The 27,615-nt window shown below is 46.9% G+C and overlaps 1 protein-coding gene and 1 long non-coding RNA gene across 4 annotated transcripts in view; one reads left to right on the top strand and one right to left on the bottom strand.

Moving 5' to 3' along the window:
* The window catches only part of AASDH (aminoadipate-semialdehyde dehydrogenase), an 853,386-nt gene extending 834,797 nt beyond the window's left edge, over nucleotides 1-18,589 (bottom strand). Inside the window, exon 1 of one of the 3 annotated variants that reach the window (XM_069631618.1) lies at nucleotides 18,442-18,589. The gene's annotated coding sequence lies outside the window, so the exon portion shown is untranslated. The remainder of the gene's footprint in view (nucleotides 1-18,441) is intronic. The other 2 variants (XM_069631617.1, XM_069631619.1) reach the window with 2 other exon arrangements.
* Nucleotides 18,590-18,620: 31 nt separating this feature from the next.
* LOC138516464 (uncharacterized) overlaps nucleotides 18,621-27,615 on the top strand; it is a 115,695-nt gene continuing 106,700 nt past the window's right edge. Inside the window, exon 1 of the long non-coding RNA XR_011282271.1 lies at nucleotides 18,621-18,706. This is a non-coding gene — a long non-coding RNA (uncharacterized lncRNA). The remainder of the gene's footprint in view (nucleotides 18,707-27,615) is intronic.

The following is a 27,615-nucleotide window of genomic DNA, read 5'->3' as shown; positions in this document are numbered from 1 at the left end:
CTGGGTATCAAGTATCTGTCCTCCTTCCCCCTGTATTGCTCTAATCATTGGTCTTGGTGTCTCGCTTTTGTACAACCATGCTAACAACATCCCCGGCTTGTCCCCGCCAGCGCGCTGCCTCTCTATGTATTTCTTGTAATTTAAGTTACATAGCCTCTCCCAGTGCTCTTCGCATTCTTGCCGTAATTGGTTTATAGTGACGGCCTATTCCAGGGAGTCATCTCCTCTGTGCATGACTGCCTCTAGTTCCTCCGCTGCCTTCTGCAGCTCTTGCAATGTGCCTCCTTGCATCCCTTTGGATTTTGCTATCGCTGATCCCCTCACCACCACTTTAAATGCCTACCATAGGGTGCCGGCCAATTTTACGCTTCCAGTATGGTTTTTTAAATATTCTACATTTTCCCTCCTCAGGCGCCCTCTAAAAACAGTGTCTTTCAATGCTTCAGCTCTCAGCCGCCACGTTGGAATCCTGGCTCTAGGGGCCTGATCATGCCATGTTAAGATCAGTGGTGAGTGGTCTGAAAGGACTCTCGCTCTATATTCTGTCCGCACTATCTCTCCTATCATCTCCGGGGAGGCGAACATATAATCTAACCGTGTGCACAAATTATGTGGGGCCGAGTAATGTCTATCATATGGGTGGTGTAGCCTCCACATTTAAAGTCTCTCAACAGGGTCTTCAAGGTTTTGGCTGTAGGGGTGGGTTTGTCTAATTTCCCGCCTGACCTGTCAACCCTGGGATCCAGCATACAGTTAAAGCCGCCTCCCCATATGACTGCACCCCCCAGGTATGGGCTTATTTTACTATATAAAGGTCTTAAAAGTAGGCCACAATATCTTGGTTCGGGGCATATGTATTAATAATACACACTTCTCTGTTTTCTATCAGTCCCCGTACCGCTACCATCCTCCCATCCGACTCTCCCGCAGATTGTAATAACTGAAAGGGGACATGCAGTGCTACCCAGGTGATTACCCCTCTGGCATATGCCGAATACGTTGCCCCCACAGTGGTTTCCTTCCATTTCTTCCTTATCACCTCTTTTTTTTCCCCTTCGTTAGATGGGTTTCTTGTAGTACAGCGATGATCTATTTTCTGCCTCCTCAGGTACATCATGATCTTTTTTCTCTTCTAGGTAGCTGTCGAGCCCCCTGACATTCCAGGTAAATATCTTAGGGTCTCCCATCATTCATCCATACCCAGACCCGCTACTGTCCCCCTTTGTCTCCTGTATCTTGCGCAGCGGCGTGTGGACGTAAGCTTGTTCCCCAACTAAAATCACTGCACACACCTCCAACTTCCATCCCACCCCCCTCCCTTCCCCTTCGCAACTATTGCCCAGCTTCATCCCTGGATCTCAGGCCATCCCGCATTTAGTCCTTTCTCGGCGGTGCCGGTACTAGGAACACAGCAGGGGGTTACCACACTACTGGTAACCCAACTAAACTATATATAGGGGTATAAGAGTGAGTCCACGGTGTCTCCTGCAATTATACACCATTACGCTATGCCCGCTCATATCTACATGCTCAACACACAGGGCAATGTTGGCCGGGAAAAAAATAAGCTATCTTATATTCAAGTCCCCATGTCACAGTTTATACAGCACCTCGGCTTCTGGAATCGCTGCCTCACTTATCCGTTCCGCCCTCCTTCTGCCTGTCTGTTCACGACTGACAGTTCTGAGCATCCAACCATTCTGTCGCATCCTCAGGGGTCTCGAAGAACAGGGCCCTGTTCTTGTGAAACACTTTCAGTTTCGCCTGGTACATCAGCCTGTATCTATAGCCTGCCACGGGCAGTCTTCACCGTCACATAGTTCAGTCGCCGTCTCTGCACCAGAGTATAGTCTGGGTACGCCGTAATAGACACGGATGCCCTTTGTATTGTGCCACCTTTCCAGAAGTGTTCCAGTATTTTCTCCCCGTCTCAGTAATCCAGTATTTTGGCAATTATTGGTCTTGGGGGAGGACGGGGCCTGGCAGTGGTTTCTTTGTCAGGGCTTGTGTGATCTCTCCACCCGCGAACCCTTGGGTGAGCGCCCCTCCTCCTATTTCTTGCAGCAACATAGTCTCAACGTAGTCCGTTGGGTTAAGTCCATCCTCTTCATCCGGAAGACCCACAATGCATATGTTATTCCTCCGGGCGTGCCCTTCAGCTTCCTCTGCTCTATTTTCTAGGTTGCTTACTTGTTGCTTCAGTATGTGAATCTCCAAGGCGTGAGATGTGCCTGCAGCTGTGTTCGAGGTCACTTCCTTCTCCAGCTCGACTGTGCATTCCGCTTTTGTTCGTAAGTCTTGTCTAAGTAGGTTGACATTAACCTGTACCGCGCCAATTTTAAGTTCCAGTGTGCCTTGAGTTTGGTCATGGCTGCCTCTAATTTAGTTTCCCACGTTGCTTTCAAGTTCGCAATCGCCTCCAGGATCTGCTAATCATTGCGTGCTGAGGTTGTGTCCATTTGTACGATCCGTTCTTTACTTCTAGCCGCCTCCGTTGGATGTGGTGTCCTTGCAAATTCCTCCATTGTAGGTTGCTTCCCTTTTGTCTTGGGCAGCTTGGACGCCATCACAGTGTCGCCGTATGCCTCAATTCAAGATGGCTGGGGTCCGGATTTCCAACACTATTGCATGTGCTGGCGCAACCAGTGCTTAGGTTTGTATGAGGGCTTCCAGCTACGCCTGCTCTGTATCTTTCTGGTGCTGCCCAGTCACCTGGCATCAGACGGCTACAAATACTCAGTCAGTACGTCGCTGGCCCACTGCTGGCGAGGACGGCATTTTGGCACATAAATTGAGGTGCTCTGGTGCTATCCTCTGGCCGCTGCCCAACTACCCTCACAGTTGTCTTCATATGCGTTGAATAGTCGTGTTACTGGGGTTTACTTTGAGATATAATCCTCAGGGTGTGGTCACCACAGTTAAGGGTTCCGTGAGCTTCAGACACTTGCACCTCTCACCAGAGCTGCGGCTTGTGCCTTCTCTCGCCGGTGTGCTTTAAGTACTCTCACTGTACCAACGTTTTAGCAACTGGAGTGTCTACTCCCGCTTCGGACCTTCCCTTGAGCTAATGTTCCTTGGCCTGCTGTGCCATGGCTAGGTGTGTCAGTCAGGTGACACTTCCCAGATGATGCTGACGGCCAATTGCTCTCCGACAGTGTATGATCTGATTCCGGCACTTGCAACAAGACTTGCTGTGCACACAGGTGGTATGCCGGGTCTCACCGTGTCATTTCTTGGGGTCTCTGGTGATCCGTGCCCCAGCCGTACAGACCATGTTGTGTAGGACCACGTCCTTACGTGGGTCGGGCTGATGTGTTATTATTCTGTGTGTGGTCCGCGGTTGCCAAGCGATCTATATGTCTTGCAGGCCGCTCTGTCTCCAGTGTCACACGTGAACTTTCAGTAGTTCATCAAGGCCTTGCAGTTCTATGAATGGGCTGCTTACACTTATAGTGTGATCAGTATCTCCCGAGTTCTGGTTAGTTGTCCCATCTAATCACTTTTGACTATGGCAGTAGCTTATATCTGCGGGAGAGCGGCACTCCAAGCGAGTCTAGATGCGGCGTTGCTGCTCCTTCTGCCGGCTTCACTGCTGCTCTGAGCACTTGGAAGGCTCGTATCTTGGGCCTTTTTCCTTCACGTACCTTGTCTGATCAGGCGTGTACTCATATCTCCCTGATTCCGTCCCTTGATGTGGGGCTCCTCTGCGTTTCCTGAATTCATCGGTGAACGGGGTGGCACTCCTGTCCTCGCCGTTGTTATTCTCACCGGGGAGACATATTGAAGCCTATGTTGCTCACCTCTTGCCCAGTTGTCCGCAGGCCTCCTTCAGCACCCAAGTTAAGCGTTTGTCCGTACTGCAAATGCGGTCGCTGAAGTTGCAGAGACGTTCAGCCCGCTGCTACTCAAGCTCATCGCAGAAGTGCTCCGGTTAGGTACACTATCACAGTGTATCTGCCCACTGATGATTCCTTTGTTATGGCGCCACCATCTTGCTCTATCATCAGTCTCCGCACGCCAACTTACACTGCCCTTACTTATTGTCTGTCGATCAGTGTCTCTCACCCCCGGAGGTTTGAGTGGCTTTATTTTCCCTTGGCAACTTCTATGGTAGCCAGCTTGCCTGCATTATGAATGTTCACAGTTCCTGTGTGATACACGAGTGCTGCCTTCTGCATTGATGTCAGTTTCAGCTTCCTCCACTGCCCGGCTCGCGTCTCACAATTCCGTGCTGGCCACAATGTTGTCTTCAGATACGTCTATTCCTGCGTGCCTAACGTTGTTCAGAGCTTTTCTTAGCAGATACTTCAGCCTTCGCCTTGCATCAGTTGGTCAGGCGCTCTGTCCGGCTCAGGCGGTCGCGCTCGTTCTTCCCTGAGCCCCTTCTTACAGAACAGTGCTGTGCAAGCTGTTTATTCCTTTGTCATTGTCGCAATGGGGTTTTCACTGCGCATGAGTCTGCTGTTTGATCGAGTCTCTGGAATCCTCCGAATTCTGTCTGCCCCTTTCAGCCAGCTCTCACTCTCGTCGCTGTAGGCTTCTTCGTGTCCGGCGGCAATTTTACACCAGCACTGCCATGTTGTGGGTGTCACATTGCATTTTCCGATCCTTCCTCTCAAGGGCAGGTTGCTCAGCCTCGGCTGCCTGCAGCTTCACCTCGCGGCGTTACTGCTGTTCGCTTGTCTGACCCTTTGTTCAGTGGGCGCCATCTTGCTGCCGTCCACGGCCCAAACTCGCCAAACTGTTTAAGCTTGCAGTTTGTAATCCTTGCGGTAATCTTCCCAAATTTCAGGTTGCTGCTGACCCAGTGCATTCATGCTGCCGTGGATGCTTCTTGTTGCTTCATGGCCAGCAGTAAACGCCTCATTTCCTCAGGATCATATACGGATTGGCAGGGGCATCTAGGAATCACATCCTACTCCGCAGCCATTAGGCCATGCCCCCCTTCTCTTCGGTAAAGTAACCCAAGTTTTAGGTAGAAAAAGGCACTTCCCTTGTCTATGCCTTCCAATTTTGGAATTGCTTGTAAGAAAGCCTCAGCGAGGGCTGCATCATTTTGCTGTGCAAAGACTAGGTCGGGATAGATGGTGGGGTCTTCTCCTTTCTTATCTTCAATGTTAAGAGATTTATCAGCTTCCCCAAAGCCTAAGTTACCTCTTTCTGTTCTATCTGGTTTGCTTTCTTTGAATTGAGGGAACAGAGCCCTTTCCAGAATTCCCTGCGCAATTTGGTCTCTCCAGCGTACCTCAAAGGGGGCTTTGCCATGATTAAGAGATCCTTCACATCTCCCCAGAAGTCGGGGTCAATAACGCCTGCTAAGACATCTTTCCCAAACTTTCATGCTAAGCCAGATTTTGGGGCTAATCTTATATAGCACCCCGGAGGGGGGTATCGAGACCAGGTCTGTAGGAATCATTCCTCATTTCCCAGGGGGCATAATAGCTTCCCTACTGCTACAGATATGAAACCCTATTGATTCCTTGGTGGCGATGGAAGGTTTAGATGGTCTCTGACTACGTTTTTGAAATTGTAGGGTCCCCCAATTTGTTTCAATTGAGTCACATCCCACTTCTAACACCATATGCGAGGAACGCATGGTGGCAACAGTAAAGACAGACACAAGTGATCACAGTTCAAGGGTGTTTATTAAACTGTATGCAGGGTGGGAAAAAGCCTAATATATACCTAATCCTAAGATGGGAGCAAGCGTCGACCATCAAATGAAAGCAAGGCAGTCCTAGTGGCCTATTGCCAAACCTTACAACAAATACTAAAAGGGTGTGGGATGGTTTTCAAGAAAAGAAAGAAGGGTCCACAAATAATATATCAGGATGCAATAGCTTAATTCTCCCTTCCCACGTTTTGAACACGGGGTAAGATGGGATCTTGGAGCACAGCACACACTCAAGCTTTCCCCAGCATGATTCGAAAGCTCCAGTTGCAGCTATCAGGACCGTCGGTGGCTAAGTCTTGTTTCTCTTGAAAGTCTCTTGCCTTCGCGGGCCTGACATATTCAACAACAAAACAAATGTTCCTTCAACAAAATTAAAGTTTGTTTCCTGGTTTCACTTTGGGTGAGGAATTTTCACCACTGGGTCCCCCTCTTCCAGGCAATGACCCTTATTTACTTTCAGCCTCCCTTCTCTGGGTCACTAAGGCTTTTCCTTCGTTCACAAATCTTAATGCCTTTTTAAACAGTTCCAGGGGACACCCCACGGTCGGGTTCACTCTTGTCAACACACTGTTTCCTGGGACTTTAGACTTGCCCCCTTCTCGTAAACATCCCTCGGTCAGGTTCACTCTTGCCAACTTCACATTCATAAAAGTTTGCGGGATTCACTTCCCTGGAATTCCCACATTCATAGATCAAGGGCTTTCGACTGTACTGGGATTTTGCCTGGCATTCTGTATGACCACTTTGACCTATCTTGGCAGCTCTCCTACGGCCTTCTGGTTTCTTAGTTTTCATTCACATGGGGATGGACCAGAGTCTCTCGAGGTAGCACCCACGTGGTGCCGTTTCTCTCGGCAGCTGGTCTGCCCCCAACACTTTAGAGTTCTTTTCAACTTAGTTCATTTTGCCACTTTGCGTCTTTCATCCACCACAGCCCTCCTCTCATTTGCTCTCACCTCGACTCACCGGGTGTGATGAACCACTTGGCTTTCTTCGTAACTGCATTCAAGGTCAGTACTACGGTAGCAGGAGATTCCCTCGCTCCCGCTTATCAGCATCGACACGCTCCGTGTATCGTGGACATCTGTTGCAGCACACACAGGCTAGTGTCCTTGGTCTTACAGTTCCCTCTGTGGAGGTTTCGCAGGTCCGCGTCGGAAAAGGCAAGGTCGTGTCTCTCCTTGTCAGCCTCTCAATATTCCCCACCTTTCTCCTCCTCTTGAACTGCCGGACATGGATAGATGCCTCGTCGTGCGGTCTGCCTTGCTCGTATTGTGCTCTCTTCCTGCTTCACTTTTTATCCCTGTGGGGAAGGGAAACGGCCATCAGGTGTGTGTGATTCTGATCAATTGCCTGATTTTGCCTGACCCTTGTATTGGGACAGGTCAGGTAAACTGCTCTGGTGTTAGTCCGTTCTCTGGTGTGTCGTGTGAAAGTGTTTGTGTCAAAAAGGGGAGGGGGACAGTGGTTTTTAATGTCCTACGTGGTAGGATGGGGAAAAGGTATTGAAGGAAAGGTGATCCTCCCTGGTCCACCCCCAGGAAATTGATCCAATAGCGGTGGCCATGTCCTGCCAACCTGGATGACAGATCCCCGGGGACAAGCTAGGGAGACACCTTCAAGATTCTCACACGTCCTTGAAACACAATGCAGACTTCTTCTTTGGGATTTGGCCTTCTCCACGTGTTTGCGCTGCCTTTTGGAGGCAACAACCTCCTGCAGGTAGCTCCTGGGGTTCTTCACCTGTGGCTCTCGTCCCTCGGTCCGTTGCTCTGCTCCAGTAGGTTCGCCTTTGCCCCGGAAGTTCTGCTCTTACTCGTGTTCTACCTTGCTCAGAGTGTGTTTCTATGTTCTGCCTGGAGAGCTAATTGGCAAAAGATGTATGCAATTAGAGTCAGCAACCTGACTTTGCCTGACCCAGTTAGTGGGACATGTCCAATGCAATGTGTAAGTTAGCATTATTACTCTCAATCGCCCTCTTCCTTGCCTAGTGTTTGTGTGGAAAGGGGAAGGGGGTTGGGACATCAGAGAAACCTATCAAATAGGAGGGATTATGTGTATGTGAAGGGAGGAATACCGCATCTGCCTTCAGCTGCCACACCCGACTCCCCGAAGACCCCTCACCCAAGTGAACCTCCCGCTATTGTGCATCCCCATGGTCTGGATCCAAAGGCGATGGTCGTGCCCTAGCCACCTGAGAGAGAGATCCCAGAGGACTAGCAGGTGAGACATCCTTTGGTTTCTCACAGTGGTCAGACATTTCCCCCATATGGTAACCTTGAATGCCTCCCAGATTATCACAAAGTTGTTCACTGACATTTCCTTTAATTCTAAGTATTCCACTATGGATTGGCCAATCTCCTCCTTCAGTGTCTCACTCTAAGCCTCCAGGTGGGTATTGCCCCTCATTTCCTCCGCCATGTCATAGTGACCTGCAGTGGTGCATGATCAGATAACGTCTTCCCCAGATAAGTAGCTTCTCTGAAATTGTGAAATTGGTATCTTCCCACTAAAATACAATCTATACGAGAATATGTGCCATGCGGGTGCGAGTAGAATGAGTACCCCCTCTCGTCTCCTTTGCTCTCACCATAGGTCAATTAAGTCGAGCCATGCATTGATTCAGTGACTTTGAGACTAACATCCCAAGTGTCGTGGTGGGTCCCGTTTTGTCTAAGTGTTGGTCCCACAGACAGTTGAAGTCTTCAGCTCAAATTACCTCCCTATAGCTATGTCCACCCATCAATCGCACCACTCCCGGGAAATATTTGTCTGTGTCAATATTAGGAGCATATGAATTCACTAGGCATACCCCCTTGCCCTCCAAGGAGCCCAATAGGATCAGCATTAGTCCTTCCTTATCCCATATAGCTTTGCACACCTGGAAGGGAACTCCCCCCCACCCACGCCCCCCCTGCCCTTGCTATCCATGTAGGAACTCCCCTGGAGTACGAGAAGTGGCTGCCATGTACCTCTAACCCCTAGTTCCCTTAATTTGTTTCAGCTTGGTAATCATTAAGTGCTTCTCCTATAAAAAGATATATGTATGCCCCATGTTTTTAGCAACCCTAATATTTCTCTGCTCTTAGTAGCTTGGCCCATTCCCTTCACATGCCGCGTTAGTATTGCAACAATCCCCATCGCTGGATAACTGACTGTCTCCCAAATCCCAGCCATATACATCACTGCAAAGGAATACTGCCCCTTGGACAATACTGGCTGAGGTCAGAACATCTTCACCCATCCCTCAAACCCCCACTACCCCTACCCACCCCTTCCACCCTTTCCCCAACCAATAATTTTGAACAACAAGGGGCCCACCCTTTAAAAACAGGACACGGTGAGCGTTACGCTGCCCACAGCAGAATAACGCAAAGCATGTTCTGCTGTGTGGGTGTGGTTTAAATAGTCTCAGGTAAAGTAGTCCAGGTAAAATAGTCTCAGGCCTGCCACACCCAAAAGACTAGACCGCATTGCTCAGTTACTTGTAAACTGAGCTATGTGTGTGCCTCCATGTTGGCTGAACCCCCACCTCCTACTCCACACAAAGTTAAATAGTCCCAAGTAAATAGTCCCATTCTGATGTTGGTCTACATGATGGTTATGAGCCTGGGACTCCAAGAGAGTCTTGGATGAGGTTTAAAGGCCTTTGACCTGGCCCTAACTGGAAGGCTGACTTGCCAGTGAGGGCCAGGGGCAGGGGTCATGACACTCAGACCTGCTGCCTATTCTAGGTACTATGCACCCGACAACTGGCCCAGATAATGTAATTCCCCCCAAAATGATTCTGGATAATAAGGCTACTTTTTTTGGTATGATTTATCAATGCCTCTTTTCGGACTAATGCAGTCCCCGATGGCATCAAAAATGTCAGCGGCTCCCCTCCTGAAAAAGCTAAGATTGGATCCCTATGACGCTGCCAATCTAAGACCTATTACGAGTACAATTTCTTCTTGAAAATCCTGGACAAAGTAGCTACTTGTCTAATTCAGTCCAGCCTCGTGGTTTTATTGGACTTCTCAGCCGCGTTCGATTTACTTGAACACAAACGACTTCTTCAAATCTTAAAGGACACCTGCCATTTCTCTTGGATGCACTCCTTCCTGACTGGAAGACAGTCGAATGTCTGCTGGGGTAACGCCTCCCCCTATCCCATTCTTTTCACCAGTGGGGTGCCATAAGGAGCATGTATGTCCCCCATCTTGTTTAATCTCCACATCTTATCTCTATGTAGCCCCCTAGAAGAATCCAGAGTCTTTTGGACCAACTACGCAGATGGCACCCAACTGGTACTAGAGATTTCGGGGGACTACTACGCCTCTGACATCTCACACCTCCAAAATATTTATAATCAAGTAGACACCTGAATGGTGGTCAATTGGATCCTTATCGTTGGCTCCCCCTAAACTATGGCTAAATTTACTTTTACCAGTCCTTTTCCATCCAGAACTGTAACATCTCAGTAAAGAGGAAAAATAAAACTCTCGGGGTACAAACCGACTGTACATTGAGTGCAGAATCTCAAGTGAACCTAGCTGCCAAAAACTGCACGTACCATCTAAAGCTACTTAGGAACATTTGTCCATACCTTATAGAGGACAACTCAGCTACAATCGCCCGGGCAACTATTCTATCAAGATTAGACTATTGTAATGCACTCCTAGTAGCGGCCAATACGCACCAAGCGTTCAGACCATTCAAAATGATGCGGTCCAGATCATTAAAAAGATTCGAAGACGATGCCATATCTCAATCCATCGGCAGGAATTACACTTGCTACCGGTCACGGCCAGATGTAAATTCAAAGCGGTGACACTACTTCACAGGTGTCTGTATGGGAAATCTCCCAGTTACCTAAAGTCTACTATTTCATGGTATAAGTCACTACCATCGTTAAGATAAACAAACACCAGTCTTGTTGCTCGTCCACCTTTCAAGAAATAAAAGAGGTTGGGCAGAGCATTTGCAAACTGTTCTTCTAAAATTTGGAATGGCCTGCCTTTATCCTTGCGATCAGACTCAAATATGAGCACGTTTAAGAAAGCACTGAAAACCTTCCTCTTTGCCTAGACTACTATGACCTGCTCCTGTCTGACATTGTCCTGTTCTTATCTGTTGTTTCTTGTGTTTGTGTGTGCCCTGATGCCTGCGGGCTCCGGTGTGGTACAAAAAAATAAATAAAATCTGCCAAGGGACGTGAAAAGTTCAGACTGCAGAGGGAGCTGCTAATAGCCAAGATGAGTAGCATCAGGGTGGCAGTGAGGGGACTGTCTGATTTGTTTCATGCGGAAACAGGGTCAGATGACGAGCAGTGCAGATTTTTACAATATGTTAGGGAGACTGGGAGATGGGAGGAGCTTTAACATCGGTGCTCGGCTGACAATGGTGAATAAAGGCGTACATCATCTATCCAGATGGAAATCGCCGGCTCCTGCCCTTGAGGACTCTTCCCAGACCAAAGAAGAATACAACAATTTATTGCACGTCAAATACAAAACCCACTTATTTCACGCAGGTGTCGTTGAAATAGTTATATCTCGCTGGAAACAACTTCTGGCTTCTAGCCACCATACCATTTGGATCTCTCCTATGTAGGAACAATCAAGCATGTAGATCAACCATTTCCCTTATCTGTTTCGTGTGACGGGCATTTTGAGCTTTGCAACTTCACTGTTTGAGCGTGTGTTGTACTTCTTCATTTAACTGCGCTCTAAATGCCCTTTCTTTATTTGAACAGCGCTGGCCAGTGGGCAAGCTTTTGCCGGGTCGGAGATCCGGTATCAGATATCTGGCCGAATTAGGGGCCCCTGGACATGTTGGATGTGAATCATCCATTGGGGCCATCAACTATCAACTTCTTGAGCCAGAGCCTGGACAGATATAGTATGGAACCTCAGAGACTGGGGAGAAAAGTGGTATTGATGGGTTCCAATAGCTTGATACTGTTGGTGACACTGGATTGTACACCTTAAGTGATGGAGTTCGGGGTGTACTGTGATGATGTTGTTGAGAAAAACAATACAAAATAAAAATAAATAATGTATACAAAAAAATATAAAGATATCTGGCCGGATCTCGGGACTCAGCCTGCCTCATCCCCGGCCTGGCCTTGCGGCTCACGGTCAAATCTGCTCTGTGCGAGCGTACACAGCACAGATTACATTACCGAGCCCCCAGCTTCCCCGAGGGAACACACACAATGCTGGGGGCTCAGTGAAATATATGGGGTTCTCGGCATCAAGGATTCTGGTATTTGTAGTCTCTAAATTCAAAATGAGGGGGTGGAATGTCAAAACTATACACGTTTTTCCTGCCATATTTCTCATTATGCTTATAAAAGATGGCTTGAAAAGTACACAAACCGTGGTAAGGTACTCACACAAATATACAAATCCTTAAATGCACAAAGGTTTGTGTACTTTTCAGGCCATCTTTTTATAAAGCAGAGCATTGTTAAAAGTTGAAAGCCAAACAGGGTGGTGAGTAGGGGAGATGAGAGTGTAAGTGAGCCGTGAATATTTGCCTAGGATGTCATTCGGGGCACGAGAGTTTACAATCCTGGAGACTTAAGCTGTTAATCCCACCCCTCCCCCCCCCCCCCCGCCCCCAATTGTGGCCCTGTGCTGCTTTCAGGGCACAAGGAAAGGATACATGTGGGTGGACAGTGTCTTTTTTTTTTTAGAGGGCAGACACCCCGGGTCTAAAAGGATGACTTTAGAGACCATCCTGGGGTCATCTGATGATCATCGAACTACACTAGAAGTCATTCCCACATCATCAGGTGTCATCACGCTGTTAAAGTCATCAGCAAATATGTCAGAATGGTGGATGATGATTTGGGGATGAGCTTAGGATGACTTAATGAATATGCTAACGTTATCCCCATTTTAGAAAACTCTTTGTTCCTGATGCTTTTAGGATGACCTACTGATCACTTCAAGAGATTGCACGGTTGTCCCTGATGATTTGGGGATGATTCTGGGATGACCTGCCGATTACTTCAAGAGCATTGCCATTAAACATGTTTGTTCTTGATGATTTGGGGATGACTTACTGATTACTTCAGAACATCGAAGTTTGTAGGATTATATGCGGACCAATACAGATTGTCATTCTGCTTTTGCTTAGTTGCACTTATGCTGAATGATCCCCCACTGTGGCATGGATAAAGCCAGAGACTATGTTGGGCCAAAGCGGAAGAAAGAGGCCTAAAAACATAGCATGCACCCCCTGGTGAGAATCCTTTGCCATCCCAGTCAAAAGCAGGACCCCGGCACCCTCACAATCAATACATTTCTATGCTGACTCATTAGGTAAGAATTGGTGTTGTCCCACTGTGTGAGACTGCACAACGCTTATCTGCTTGGTATTAGGTAAACCCACCTTTTGGTATAGGTCTGAACTACACAGGTTGGCAGTGCGACTGAGCAGCCAGGCCTATCTCAAGAGGGATAACTGTGAGCTGTACAAATGAAACCTGTAAATACAAGTAGCCAAGTAACACTTACACTCAAGGTTTCAGTTATAAATAGTTATTTAACATAGTGTTATGCTTGATTTATGCTTGATCCAAAATGGCTCGGGTGCGCAATGCAGTCTGAGAGTGCTCGGAGCCATGTTGGATATTTACTTCATACCGCAGTGAAACGCTACACACATTTTGCTGAGTGTTAGATTCACAGTGCTGAGACAAACACGCTTTTCCAAACCTGGTATGCGGTCAAGGCCATTTCTGCTGGGAAAGCTAACATTGTTATGGCTTGCTACTGTTCTCCTTGGAGCGTATTTTTAGAGAAGGGAGGCACTGTGCTTCTTGGCGGGGGAATATCTCGATTGACCCAGCTGGCAACCGACGGGTGTTCCTCAACTGCGCAAGTGCAATTTCCAGAATGTTCAAGAATTAACTCCCCTTTGTGGAGTGTGTATATATGCGGAAACCCGGAGGTGGTCAGGTGAGACTTCAGCCGGAGAAGGACGCTTACGTCCGGCCTTCCTGTAAGCTGTGGTGCTCTCGGCCTGGCTGTTCCCGGGGTCTTCCAGCCGCTTCTGGACGAGATGAGGAATCCTGTTACGCTCACGCTGATGTATTTCTTTTTTGACTTCTTTACTTCTTCTGTGATCTAGGTCCTTAATATTTTTGTGAGTTATTTCTATGTACTTATAATCTTTGAATAAATAGCCGATTATCTTCTAAAGAGTGCGTGGCTGTGAGTTATTGTGTCTGTCGGTTTATGGTTCAAAGTATTTGCTCTATAATTGCATTGGTGATTTATGGTGGTTCCGTGCACTTTTCGGGGAAGAGCAATACACAGTTTTTTTTAAATAAGCATTCTTTAGAAAGACAATTCATGTAACAATGGAAATATACTTTTAAATTACTTTTCAGAATCAGAGAAAGTTAGTGGATAATCTTTGGATATGCTTCATACACAACTGCTACAACGTGGGGTGACTTCAATCACAAGGACAGTAATGGCATTTATATATCACACTAGTTATACTTTGCAGAATCTGAGGTTGCAGAAAGGAAAGGTTGGAAAAAGGTTAAACAGGTTCTCAGTATATGTGAAGACAACTAAATCTTCCAATGAAATCTAGACAAGCCTTTCCCAGCAGTAACAGTCTAAAACAAGTTGCCACCTATGAGGGACACACCATATCAAAGTCAGTGGGCTAGAAGAGTCTTCAGGGACCCAGGACAGCCAAAGTCAATTTGAAACAGTCTATGGAGCTGAGGCAATTCTTTGAATCAAATGTCTTGCAAAGTTAGAGTTTGTTAGAAAATCACTTTTAGGGTCGCAAGCTATGAAAACAGAGTTGGAATCAACTCTAAAAGTAAGCCACTGCAATTCCCAACTGAGAAAAGCAAGCTACAAGACAGTGAGGTAAGCACCCTGAGTCTAAACAGTACCTCTGGTTTGAAGAAGAGTGATCCAGCTGGATTCTGTCCTGCTACAGCATTGCAGACCCAGTGTTCCTGAGCCTTAGTCGTGGGGACAAGAGGGAGGGCTCCTGCGGTGGTACTTCGGAGGTCGTTGGCGGCTACGGGCTCTTTTCGGTTCAGCGGCACTTTGCGGTTTCAGCGCTTAGTAAACAGCACTGTTGCGGATCTCTGGTACCGGTTGGGCTTCGTTCACTCCTTGGGTCTGGTGAGGGGACTCTAGCTCTGGTCGTCCTGCTTCTGTAGGGTCCTTAGGAGACTCCTGGGGCTTCTAGCCGGATTTCAGACGTTTCACTCGACAACAAATTACTCGACCCCTGGCACTTGGTTCTTGCAGCAATGAAGAAGTATAGCCAGACAGGGAAGATGGTCCAGTGGAGTTCGTCTCTGGGTTAGTTGGTCCCACTAACCCAAGGGGAGAAGTCCATTCCGGAGCTTCTCTGTCTGAAAAGGGAGTTTAAGCACAGCAGCAGGGCTTCGACGGGCAATTCAAAGGTCCAGGAGGATACAGCAAGCTTCGTTCACGGTTTCTTCATCGGGTGTTTCTCCCAGTGGTCGAATCTGCCTCTAGTCCCAAAACCCTAGCCTTTTAAGCAGGTTTCTCCCATTCATGCACAGCCTAGGCTGTCAATCACACATCAGGGGAGTTTCGGGACCCTCCCTCACATCGTGTCCTTCCAGACGCACTGGAGCCAGAGGTGGAACTCAGGGCTGAAGTGTGCCAAAGGCAAGACAAACAAAGGGCTTCAATCTGTTTGACGCACAGAGTAAAACCCAAGAAAGACCTCACAAACAGAAAATGGCACAAAAAGAAGACAGGGGCCGTTTTGATAAAATGGTCACCCCTGAGTGCTATACTGCAGCTGAGGGTTCAGCCTGCGGTAGAAAGCACAATGGTAGGAAAAATTAAACCACTGCCACTAGTCATTTAAAAGTAGGGAGGGCAACATACAAATGTTACATGAGAATGTAGGATAAGGGTGTACAAGGTAACCCCCCAGCACTCCACATAAAATGGTGTGTGCTGGACCCACAAAGAGAAAAGGTAAGTAAAGTCATTTTCACTTTACTATTCTTGGGAACAGTAGTTCACACAAGAAAAGGTATTTTAAACCTTATGAGAAATCTAAAGGATTTCTCAGTGACAATGCACTGAAGCTGATGTGCGTCACCATACAAAAAGTAGATGCATATGGAGTTTGTCAGTCTCCCAAAAACAGTGAAAACACATAATCCAAAGGTCAAAACACATGATGCAGTGGGAAAAGGGTCTCACTCACTCCAGGGTTAAAATTAAAAAGTCCTATAGTCCAGCAAAAGAGCTGGGACTCTCTAAGGTTGAAGGGAATTAGCACAGAAATGAGAATTCTCCCTAAAATGACTGCACCAATATATGCCAGTATTCACATGCACTCCTTCACACAATAGAAAAGGATCCAAAAAAGAAAGAAGCAATAAACAAACGGAACCACAAAGTCCCATCAACTACCCACGACCTACCAAATACAAGCACAACAAACCACAAACAGCAAAGACTAAACCCAAAAAAATCCCATGAAAAAAACACCAATCGAAAGAGGATGCCCACTAAGGAACACAACCCACGCATCATGCCTCGCCACAAGAAAGACAAAGAAGCCAGAAAAGACAACAGAAATAATAAGAAATCCCAAACCACTCAGGAAGGCACGGACCAGCATGATCCCACAACCCCAAAAAAACTCGACAAACATCTGAGATGTCCCAAGGAGACATACAAATAACAGAGCAAAGACAGACTACAATGCTCGCTACTTGTCCACATACGACAACATGGTAAACAAAAACAGCACAGCAACAATGAACTGACAGCCAACAAGCTTCACGAATACAGACCCAACCAGGACACCAAACGGATGACAACTAATAAACCATCCCAACCCGGTCTCCACCATGGACAATACCCCAACCAGAACAAGGAACACATTGGACACCATCACATTCACTCTGCACCCCCTATATCATCAAGACTGGAACAACAGAGGGGTAGCTACCCTATTTACCACCTGGAAACAAACCAACCCCGCCATAAACCTTATCGGTCTACTCGACAAAGAGACTAACCAACAAAGAACCACCCCACCCAAAAGACTCAACCGGGAAAAACCCACCTAGAACGGAAACCCAACCAACAACACACCGGTCAGAACAAGCAATACTACTAACACCACCACATAAGGGAAATCCAGCAAACTACACTGCAGCCTCCTCAACATTAGATCCATGGCAAAACACTCAACAGAAACCAATGACCTAAGCGAAAGAGGAACAGACGTGCTCTTCTTTACAGAAACCTGGCTATCAGACAACTATAAAGCCATTGCGAACGAAGCAATACCCGACAATTATAAATGAATACACACCGACAGAGAAAAACGAAGAGGAGGTGGAATCCCAATTATACATAAAAAACATGCCTGAGCATCTCGAATCATCACAACCAACGGGGAAGACTACGAATACCTTCTTATCAAGATAGAACTCAACGACCAATCCAACATAGTATTCCTACTGATCTACAGACCATCTTCTTACAATCCCAACTTTGCAACAAACTAGCGGACGAAGCCGCCATGCGATCAACCCACAACGACAACCTAGGTGAAAGAGATCCCCCTGATACAAACATAGATACAACAGAAGACACACTCAACAATTGGATCACCAAGGTCATTGACCAATTAGCACCAGCTAAAACATTCAAAGCAACACCAAAAAAACTGGCAGCAAAATGGTTCACAGAAGAACTGAAAAAACACCAAAAAACAACTGCAAAATGGAGAGAACAATACACCAGACAAGACTAAATAAAATACCAATGACAACTCAAACTGTACAAAGCAACAGTCCTCAAAGCAAAAAAATAAATAAAACACAACACTACGCCACAAGAATCGGCAAACAATTCACAGAAAGAACTCCATCACCCCCACACAAACACTTTGTGAAAGTCACTTAGACCAGACCAGGGTGTGTGTAGTAGCTGCACAGCAGTTACTGTGTCTGCAAGCATAAGCAGGTGCAGGTATTTATATTATATATATATATATATATATATATATAGTCTCTTACACCAGAGCATGGTCTGTGTAGCAGCTGCCCAGCTGTCACTGCCTCTGCGAGCATTAGCATGTGCATGTATTATTAGATATGTAGTCACTTACACCGGAGCACGGTTTGTGTAGTAGGTGCACAGTAGTTATTGCATCTGCAAGCATTATCTGGCACAGGTATATTATATATCTTTCTGGCACTGATTCACATCAGGCAAGGCGAGTGGCACTCTCCACAGCCGTTAAAACGAAGAAAACGTCCGGATGCACAAGATGTTCGTTTGCAGAAAAAAAGTTTTTCTTTATTGGAAATTACAACTCAGCAAACAAAATGTACAAGCCATCAAAATATGGCACTCCCGTATGCAATAAAGATTCGCGTTTGGGGCGTGTGTATATATGTGTATATATATATATATATATATACACACACAGTTACTGCGTCTGCGAGTGAGAGCCTGAACCGTACCGTAAATGAGCTTCGGAACAGCTATTGTGTCTATGCCAACAACAGGTGTTTTCAACCAGATGTTTAGAAAATCACGTACTTACAATATTTAATTTCAACAAGTGATAAGTACAATACAAGGAATTACAGGCTCAACGTGCATTCCTAGAGGCTGCAAAACGACTCCTCTTAATATAACAACAAAGGGGTGAGAACGTCTAAGTTGATGGATGCTAAAAGAAATGCATATAAAATTCACTGCAAGAGCTGGATCGCATGAACTCACCTGATGCTGCCTGGAAACTGGACACGAGCGTTTTCTAAAGGGTAGTGTCTAGTTCCCATTCGAGAAATGGACAGAAGCAAGACTACATCACTGGGGCTCCTCTGCACTACGAGGGTTTGAACGTCCGCTTCATCACGTGGGCAGCTCTGCATCACGTGGGTGTCAGCGTGCACGTCCTCATCATTTTTGCACGAGCTGGAAAGGCAAGGCGTTGCCAGAGCATTCCTCCTTTGCAAAGCACATTTCGAATGTTATTTGGTTTCTGGTAAGTCTTACATTTATCTCATGTTAATTGCTACTTTAATGCAGAGCGGCAATATTGGGAAGGGAGTATTTCTGTGTATTTTGGTGGTTTATAATGTGCATCATGGGTGAGATTTACTCAAAATACAGGCGGATTCAGTTATATTTGTTATTTCAGTGTATTTTTGGGATATGTAACGTGCATCACAGGGGTGAGGCAATATTGGGAAAGGGGTATTGTGTATTTTGGGGGGTTTGTAATGTCCATTGGTTGAGATTTACTTAAAGTACAGGTGGATTCAGTTCTTTTCGGGTTTTCTCATGCAGATGTGCGACTTGTGTTTTATGGAGTGGGGATGGGCACAGTGCGTTCCTCCTTTCCCAATGGGACTTCCACTGTCCAGTGAACAGTACAGCGAACAGTTATCCTTCCCGCTGGAGGATTTGGTATGTGCAGCAGATGGGGATATGTGTCTTATGCAGACAGACGCATTTGGGTATGAATTTCTAGCATAACTGTTCAGTTAATTATTTCTCCTGCACGGAGGCAGACAGAGAGGATGCTATTGTAAGTAAAGTGAAGGAGTGGACAACTGAGGGGTGGCCCGACAAAGAAAATCTGCAAAGGCGTTATGACATATACTATGAAGTGAAATTGGAATGAAGTCTATCTGAGGATGGTTGTAGACTCAGGAAGGGAGCGAAGTTTGTACCTTCTCTTAGCATTAGGGCCCGTTTGCTCAACCTAGCTCACCAAGGACATTTGGGCATGGGAGGCACGAAGAGACTGTTAAGACAGTCATTCTGGTGGCCAGGCATGCATAGCGAAATTTTTAAAAAAGTCCGGTCTTGCAAAGAGTGCGAAAAAAGTGATAAAGGGAAAAGTGTGAGAGAGGTACCTCTTTCTCCAGTGCAAGTACCCAGTGAACCATGGGAAAAGGTGGAGTTGGTGGGTCCTCTACAAGGACTAGGTGATGGATATACATTTCTGGTGGTTATGGTGTATTAATACCAAATGGTTGGAGTGGAGAGCACTTAGGGAGGCCACCACCACGGAAATTATTTCATTCTTTGAGGACATATTTTACAGGGAAGGATTTCCCACAGAAATAATTACTGACAACGGAGTACAATTTTGCTCTGACAGGATGAAAGAATTTTTAGGGAGGTTTGGAATCAAACATATTCGCACTGCATTGTATCTTACCTGGGCCAATGGGTTGTTTGAGAGAGCCAACAGGTTCCTCAAATGGGGGATACAGCAGCTTTCAGATCAGGGTTGGAGTGCATGAAAGTTCTCAAAGAAATGATGTGGAGGGGGGGCGTGGCTAACTAGCCATGGTGTAGGATGTGCCTGCCTGAGCAGCTCCTGTGGATCCGACATTGATCCTGGAAACTACGCTTTAAAAAGGATCCAAATGCCTCAGGATTGAAGGCACAGGCGTGTGAACAAGTGCCCTGCAATAACTGCAAACAGCAAAAGGGATTGTGTGCAGTATCAAGGAAGAAATTGATCACGAAGGATACGGCTGCGAGGATACAATGTAGCTACAATGGCGGACAACAAAGGAATCGTGGAAGCGGGAGCAGCCGTATCATTCTGGTTGGCGGAGCGAACGGAAGAATGCTGGCCTCTGGAGGTCGTGTGGAACTCTGCTGGTTGCACGCCGCGCTCCTGACATGAGCAGAGATCGATAACGTGGACATTGGGTGACTGTTTAGTAATCAGGAGCGGCGGGCGACTCAGGGCCACGGAAACAACAGCAACGCGAGCGAAGGGTGAGGACTGGCACCTCGTGCTCGCGTGTCCCCCGGCCACACACGACTGGTGTCCGTGCTGCTCTCTGCTGCTCGTGATACGCAAGCTCCTTGCCCTGTGCAACAACATGGATCGCTAAGCAGTGAGGACAGTGGCAACGTGCAGCAAATGCTTATGGACGGTAGCACACTGAGCGCTCATCAGATGTTTTACGTGAGCGCAGAGGTCATCTCTCACTAAAACAGCCTCAGGACAGAACGATTGCTGCTGCCCGCAATTGACGGGAAGCAAGCCGCGCTGTGTGAGGTCAGTGCAGCTCACAGGACATTGTTTCCATTCACAGTGGTGTGAGGATGATCAAACAAGACGGCAGCAGCAGCGTTGCTCTGCCACCAGGACGAGGGATAGATAACGAAGCGCTGGTGCATGTAGGGTGTTGGGGCCGGCTAATAGAGCACATTTTGTACTGGCTGGGAGACCTCAAGCTGGATATGCTGCTAGGTAAATGAAACTATAGGAGGACTTTGGCGCTGTAACACCTGGAAGGGATCAGAACCCAATAAGACAGAAGAAGCCAAGCAGGCTAAATGTAGATGCTGTGGGAAAATCCCTGTTAGGGTGGATATATTGCACCGGAGTCCACGGAGGTCCGAGGCACAATGGTAGTGGCTAGGAGGGTGTACCTATTGGCCTTCAGGAACACGTGAATGGGGCATTGACTACAGAAGTCAGAGGAAGGACGTGGGAGGACACAGCCCACTTGAAACTTAACTTTTTATGCCACCACACATTGCAGCCCTCTGAGGAAGATGCTCCGGCGCCTGACTGACCTGGTGTAGTCACAACAACATTGAGGGGCTGGAACCGGACATGCAGGAAGGATTGCATGATGTCAGTGAAAGGAGTGAGGGCCAAGAGAAAACGACTTGCAATGGAGACCTTCGCTAAGTCACAGCGGACTCCCACGACCCCGGCACAGGGCGCAGCGGCAGCTTCCGTGGATGGTACCCCAGAAGGAGAAAACCAACAGGTCCTAGCAGCCATAACGGAACTGAGTGCCAAATGGGGGACAGCAATGGCGGACCTATGGACGGCCTTGGAGAATAAAATAGACGCAGTAGGAATTGAAGTCACCCTGTTGCGACAGGACGTCAGGGCACTAGCAGAGAGGACAAGTGGCCTGGAGAGTGCGGTGAAGACCAATACAGATGTCAGCACAAATAATGCGAAAGAGGTCCACATACTAAAACAGCAGGTTGCCAACTGTTAGGCAAAAACCTGTGCAGTTCCCTCTGGGACCACTGCAAAAGATTTAGGACTACAGGTGTTTGGCAGTAAACCCACTTGGTAGCAGTCTGTACCACACAGATTCACTTGGTAGCTGTGGCTGAGCAGTCAGACATCCCTCAAGAAGAGTTAGGCAGTATACAGAGTATTCACAATAGGTCAAGAGAACACAGTAGAACATTAAACACTGACCAGGGCTTGGTGTAAAAGAGATATAATTATTTATTTAAAACCACATCTAGAAAAACACACAGGCACTAATAGTAAGCAATTCAAAAACACAGTCACTAAAAGATATACACTCCCTTAAAAGAATATTAGACAAGTCTTAAGTAAAGCCCCACTTATTTTCAGACAGCGGTGAGCGCTTAACGTAGATGGCACTCTAATAGTTTGTTTTAAAAAGGGAGAGAAAAGCAGAGAACAAGTTGAAACAGATCCCAACACATTTACCAGAACATAACAAGAGAGGAAGGCAAAGTAAAACCGTGAAGTTCGAGTTCAAGAGGCCGGATCCACTTTCAGAGGATCCAAACGAAATGTGTCCAAGGTCACACGGTTGCAGTGCACAAAAGTCTTGTAAAGGTTCAAAAAGGAGTTGGACCAAAGAAAGGGACCAGTTAGAGGGTCAAGGCGGCCAGCCCAGTCCAGAAGGTTAAGGGGTTATTATTACCTTGCAGCAATCTTTAGAAAGGGAGGCCTGGCGGACACTGTACCTTAAAGTGGTGAGAACGCGCCAGCGGGGGCAGTTGTTCCTGGCAGCGGATGCAAGTCAGTGCTTCGTCCGGGGGAAGAGAGGATGTCGCCGTGGAGGAAGACAGGAGCCCGTTGCACTGCCAGGGAAGAAACCAGGCGCAGAGTTTCTCAGGTACAAGGAGCGGTCCGGTGATTCGCGGTTCAGTGGTGAGTGGCTATCCGGCTGCCGGGGTGCTTGGCATGGGCAGTTCGACTACAAACCGGGCTGGGGTGCGAAGAAAGAAAGGTAAACTGGTTGTGCCCACCAGTCAGGGGAAGAAGCCTCTCCAGCCGGGAGATCTTCTCTGTCGTCGGGAAGTGGTGAGTCGGTTCTGCAGGGCTCCACCGGTGGTGTCGTCGTGGTAGGTCGGCTCAGCTTCTCCCTCGTCGGATTCTCAGGTCCTGTGGTGACTTCTGAAATTCCAGTCCCCAAAGCCCTGCTTTTATGCAGAAAACCCCCATTCACTCAACCTAGCTATCACTCAAACATGTTAAGTGGTGAGCCGGCCGGCTCACCCCTTGGGCCAATCACACAAGAGTGCGACTTGAGGTACCAAGGTAACTCAGTCCAGGTTGCCTAAACCCCCTCCGACACCCCCTGTGGTACCCAGACAAAGTGGCACCACTTTTGGAGGCCAAAAAGTGGAACAAAGGGCTCGACTTGGGTTGGAGTCACAGAAGAGAACAAAAACGCCATTTTAGAATCGAGTCTTGGCAGAAAATACCAACCAGAGAATTAATATTAATTAAATAAACCGGCGGTATGTTAGAGTTTAGTTTAATTTAGTTTAGTTTATTATTTATAGGGCGCGCCATACCCTGGGGCATCAGGGCGCACAGGACAAGAATATGCTCAGCTTAGTTACAAGTACATAATAAGTAGTAACAGTACAAGGGTTTCATACAATGTACAGTATATAGTAGACATATATATACACGGCCGGAACTAGGTCCAGAGCCAACGCAGTTTTACAGGTGTGGATATACTATCGGGAGTATACAATAATATATACAGTAGTAATATACATACAATATATAGTATACAATAATATATACTGTAGTAATATACAGGTATCAGGAACATTCCAGTGCAAAAGGAAGTTGACTTAGATAGTCTGGTATAGGGGTGCCAGTGGAGCTTCAGTTAGTTTACCAATGGAAACAGTCAGGACAGGGAAGTTAGTTAGGCGTCATTTACTCTCAGCCAATTGATCAAGTTCTGCCTGAATTTCGCAAAGGGCTGGGGTTCTCTGATGCCAAGGGGTAGTGAGTTCCACAGCTGCGCTGCCTTGACTGGGAAGCTCTGTCCTCATATAGTCGCGAGTTTAAATCGCGGGACTTGTAGGCAGTTAGCATTTGCTGTTCTTGTGGGTCTGGTCGAGGTTCTAGGGTGTAGCCTATCCTTGAGGTATGGTGATGCTTTGTTGTTGAGGCACTTGTGGGTGAGGGAGGCAATTTTGAGTTGAATTTTATCCTGTGTGGATAGCCATTTATGTTCTCTTCTTACCGAGGATATATGCTCCTTTCTGCTAATCTTGAGAGCTGCTCTCAGGGCATTGTTCTGGAGGACCTGGATTTTATGAATAGTCTGTTTATTAGCCCCAATGTATAGTCCATTGCAATAATCCAGTTTGGAAAGTATGAGGGCTCTGGCAAGCGTGATGCAGCTGTCTGTAGAAAGGAATTGTTTGCTCGCTCTGATGAGTTTGCATGTGTATGCGGTAGCTGAGGCTAGGGAGTTAACTTGTTTAGCAAAGTTCAAGGTGGCATCTAGGTAAAAGCCTAGGGTCTTCACTTCCTTCGCTACTTTTATGTTGTTCCCATCGATGATGAAATTGGCATAATCCGGGCTGAGTTTGGTTATGTATGTCGGGGTGCCTAGGATAATGAATTCAGTTTTGTCATCGTTAAGGCATAGGCCGTGTGTGGCCATCCATGCCTGAACGATGCTGTAGATTTTATTCACTAAAGCCAGATCCCTGACGTAGTCACCTGAAAGCGGGAGGAGGATCTGGGTATCGTATGCGTAATTAGTGTAGGCAATACCCAGATGATCCATTTCGTCAAAGAGTGGTTTTGTGAATACATTGTAGAGGGTGGGTGACACACAGGATCCCTGAGGTACCCCACATGTTATGGGGATCGGGTCTGCTGAGGCTGAGGGAGAGAAGACTCTCATAGTTCTGTTACTCAGGAAAGACTTGTTCCATATTATGGCCTCTTTGGAGAAGTGGGCTGCAGAGTCTAGGTGGCTACATAATACTGTATGGTCGACTAAATCAAAGGCCGCTGAGAGGTCTAGCAGTAGGAGAAGGGCTGCTTGGCCGTTGTCTCTACATTGATCTATTTGGGCCTTGAGATCAATTTGGGCTGTCTCAGTCCCATGCTGTGAGCGGAATCCGGATTGTCGTGGTCCAAGTAAAAGGTTGGATTCAAGGAAGTTTTGTATTTGCATGTATGCCACTTTGTCTAAGATTTTTAGAAGAAAGGGCACGGTCGTGATAGGCCTGAAGTTGGTAGGTGTGGCCGGGTCAAGGGTTTGCTTCTTTAGGAGTGGCAGTACCCAGGACTCTTTTAGGTTATTCGGTACAGTGCCTGTGGTAAAGGATGAGTTGATGAGTTTGGTTATGAATGGCGATAATTCTCTCGCAGCATCCTTGATTAATTGGGCAGGGCATTGATCACCTTTACAGTTGGATGGTTTAAGTCCCAAGATAACTTTTTCTACCTCAATGGTCGATACCTTAGCGAAGCAGAAACGTGATTCTTGTTTAGGTTTTAGAGGTGGAACTATATTCTGTGGAATATGAGGTGTAAGAGAAGCTTTTTTGAGGGCAATTGTAGTTTGTAGATTGGCTACTTTGTTGGTGAGGGCCGACTGTATGCTGGAGCACCAATTTTTATCCTTGGTGCAGTTTTCTTGGGGGGCAATAGGAGTTTCCAGTTCTTTGAGGATGCTGAACAATTCTCTGACACTAGATTTAGATTGTGATATTCTGGTGTTGTACGTTTCCTGTTTGGCTAGTAAGATGTCTTTCTTATATTGGGAAGATGCCTTGGCTAGGTTGCGTTTGTTTTCGGCTGAGGGAGAGAGTCTCCAGGTGGTTTCAAGATTTCTTTTGATTAGCCTGAGCTTTTTTAGGTGAGGAGTGAACCATGAGTTGAGATGTTTCTTCGGTTTACTATTACGTGGCTTGAGCGGAGCTATGTGGTCAAGGGCTGTGTTGATAGTTTCATTAAATTGTTCAACTAGCACATTTGGATCCGTGTTCGCTGGGAGCGAGTTCAGATGTGGTAGTATGATGGGCAGCAATTTTTCCGCCGTCATAAGTTTTTTGTTCCTCGTGGGCATGGGAGGGGCCAGTGGGGACTGAGCCGTGGCTGAGTTCGTAGCTACTGTGAATAGTAATAGATGGTGGTCAGTCCAGATCTGGGGTACAGTCTCTGTGATTGTTACTCCACAGTTATGTTCCGCTATCCAGTCTAGGATGCAGCCTTTGTCATGAGTGGGAATGTTAACTTTCTGGGAGAAACCCAGTTCTTCAAGGATCAGAGCTGTAGCTGTGGACTGGATATCCTTAGCGTCATTATAGCCTAGGTTGAAGTCCCCTAGCACTAGTGTTTGGGAGGTGCTTTTTAGGTTGTTGGATATGGTTGTAGATAGATCCTCAGCGAAGGTTCCAGTAGGACCTGGAGGTCTATAGATAAGGATGAGGTTCAGTGTTTGGGAGTTAGCGGTGGCAATTTTGACCGCAAGGCATTCGCAAGATTTCAAAATAGGGGTTGTGGTAATTCTCATGTCAAGACTAAGCTTGGCTATGATAGCTAGCCCCCCACCTCGAGAGGTGTCTGTCTGCTCGTAAGATGGTATAATTGTCTGGAACTGCTAATGATAGGGCAGGGCCTGCTGCATCATGAAGCCACGATTCTGAGATAGCCAGGAAATCGAGGTTGTCTGCGAGAATGATGTCTGAAATCTCTGTTGCATGTGCTACTAGCGACCTAGCGTTAATGAGCGCACCTTTGAGATGATGTTTGTGACTTTCAGGTTTGGGGTTCGTGGTGCTGAGACTAGTAGTGGTGATAGATTTGGAACAGTTTTGTGTGAGTTTTTTGGGATTGCTATCTTTCCTGGTATATTCTATAATTGGCTTCGACAGTAGGTGTTTTTTTTGTGGAGATTGAGTTGTTCAATTTTCTTAGCTGGTAGTTCGTGCAATTTAGGTAGGCGTGCGCGAAGTTTAAGGTTTCTGTCTGCGGTACTACAAGGCCTTTGTAAGATAGTATCTTCCTGATATTGGTTCACTATAGGTCCTATGATTTGTTGTGATATCGGCATGGTGTGGTATGGGAGGTGGGTAGGGAGTGGCCTGGTGCTGTGGGACAGTATGCTAACTTTAGTAGGTAGGCTAAGTGATAATGCTACTAATATGATGGAGGAGGTGATGAGGCGAAGTAGCTTAGCTATCCTACGGTTGGCAGCAATAGTTTGTTTCACTAGATTTAGGGAGTACATGCTAACTGGTTAAAAGTGAGCAGCCTGGATGCGACAAACAAGCCAGGTGCGGTTTGGAATTCAGGTACATGTAAGAATGCTTAGTGCCGTCAAGCTAGGAGCGTCTGACTGGCTAGGTACAAAATTGAGATATTTCAGTGTATTTTAAGATGGCTAGGTATAGGCGGGCTAACTGAGGCTAACAGGCATTGACAAGCTTTAAGGTGGCAGGATGTAGATAGACTAGGTGGCATTTCAAAATATACAGCAGTCTGAGTGCCCCTAGAATCAAATATGCAGAATACAGCGCAGCTAGATTCAAATATCAGGCACATCAGGGAATGCAGTGCACAATACAGCGCAGCTAGATTCGAATAGAGGCTATGAGAATTAAATAATTAAAGTTGGTAGCCTCGAACAATGGGAAAATCCCATAGGAAAATATTCGCGGTCGAATATAACAAGTAGTTTCCACTGCCACCAGCCAAAACTCGATCAGGGGGGACGGAGACGTGCCCCCTCGACTAACAGACCCCGGGGCAATCAAATTGCCCCGGCCAGTACGTCCACAATATGATGGTTTGTACTGGTTTCTGTTAATAATTTGGGACTAGCAAAGCCAATGGTGACTTTACATGCCCTGGGAGACAGTAGT

The sequence above is a fragment of the Ambystoma mexicanum genome, chromosome 6q (genome assembly GCF_040938575.1).
Source record: "Ambystoma mexicanum isolate Mex_15411 chromosome 6q, UKY_AmexF1_1, whole genome shotgun sequence".
In the NCBI taxonomy this organism is placed as follows: domain Eukaryota; kingdom Metazoa; phylum Chordata; class Amphibia; order Caudata; family Ambystomatidae; genus Ambystoma; species Ambystoma mexicanum.
The sequence above is the reverse complement of the archived record's forward strand: the minus strand, read 5'-3'. Positions and strand labels throughout refer to the sequence as shown.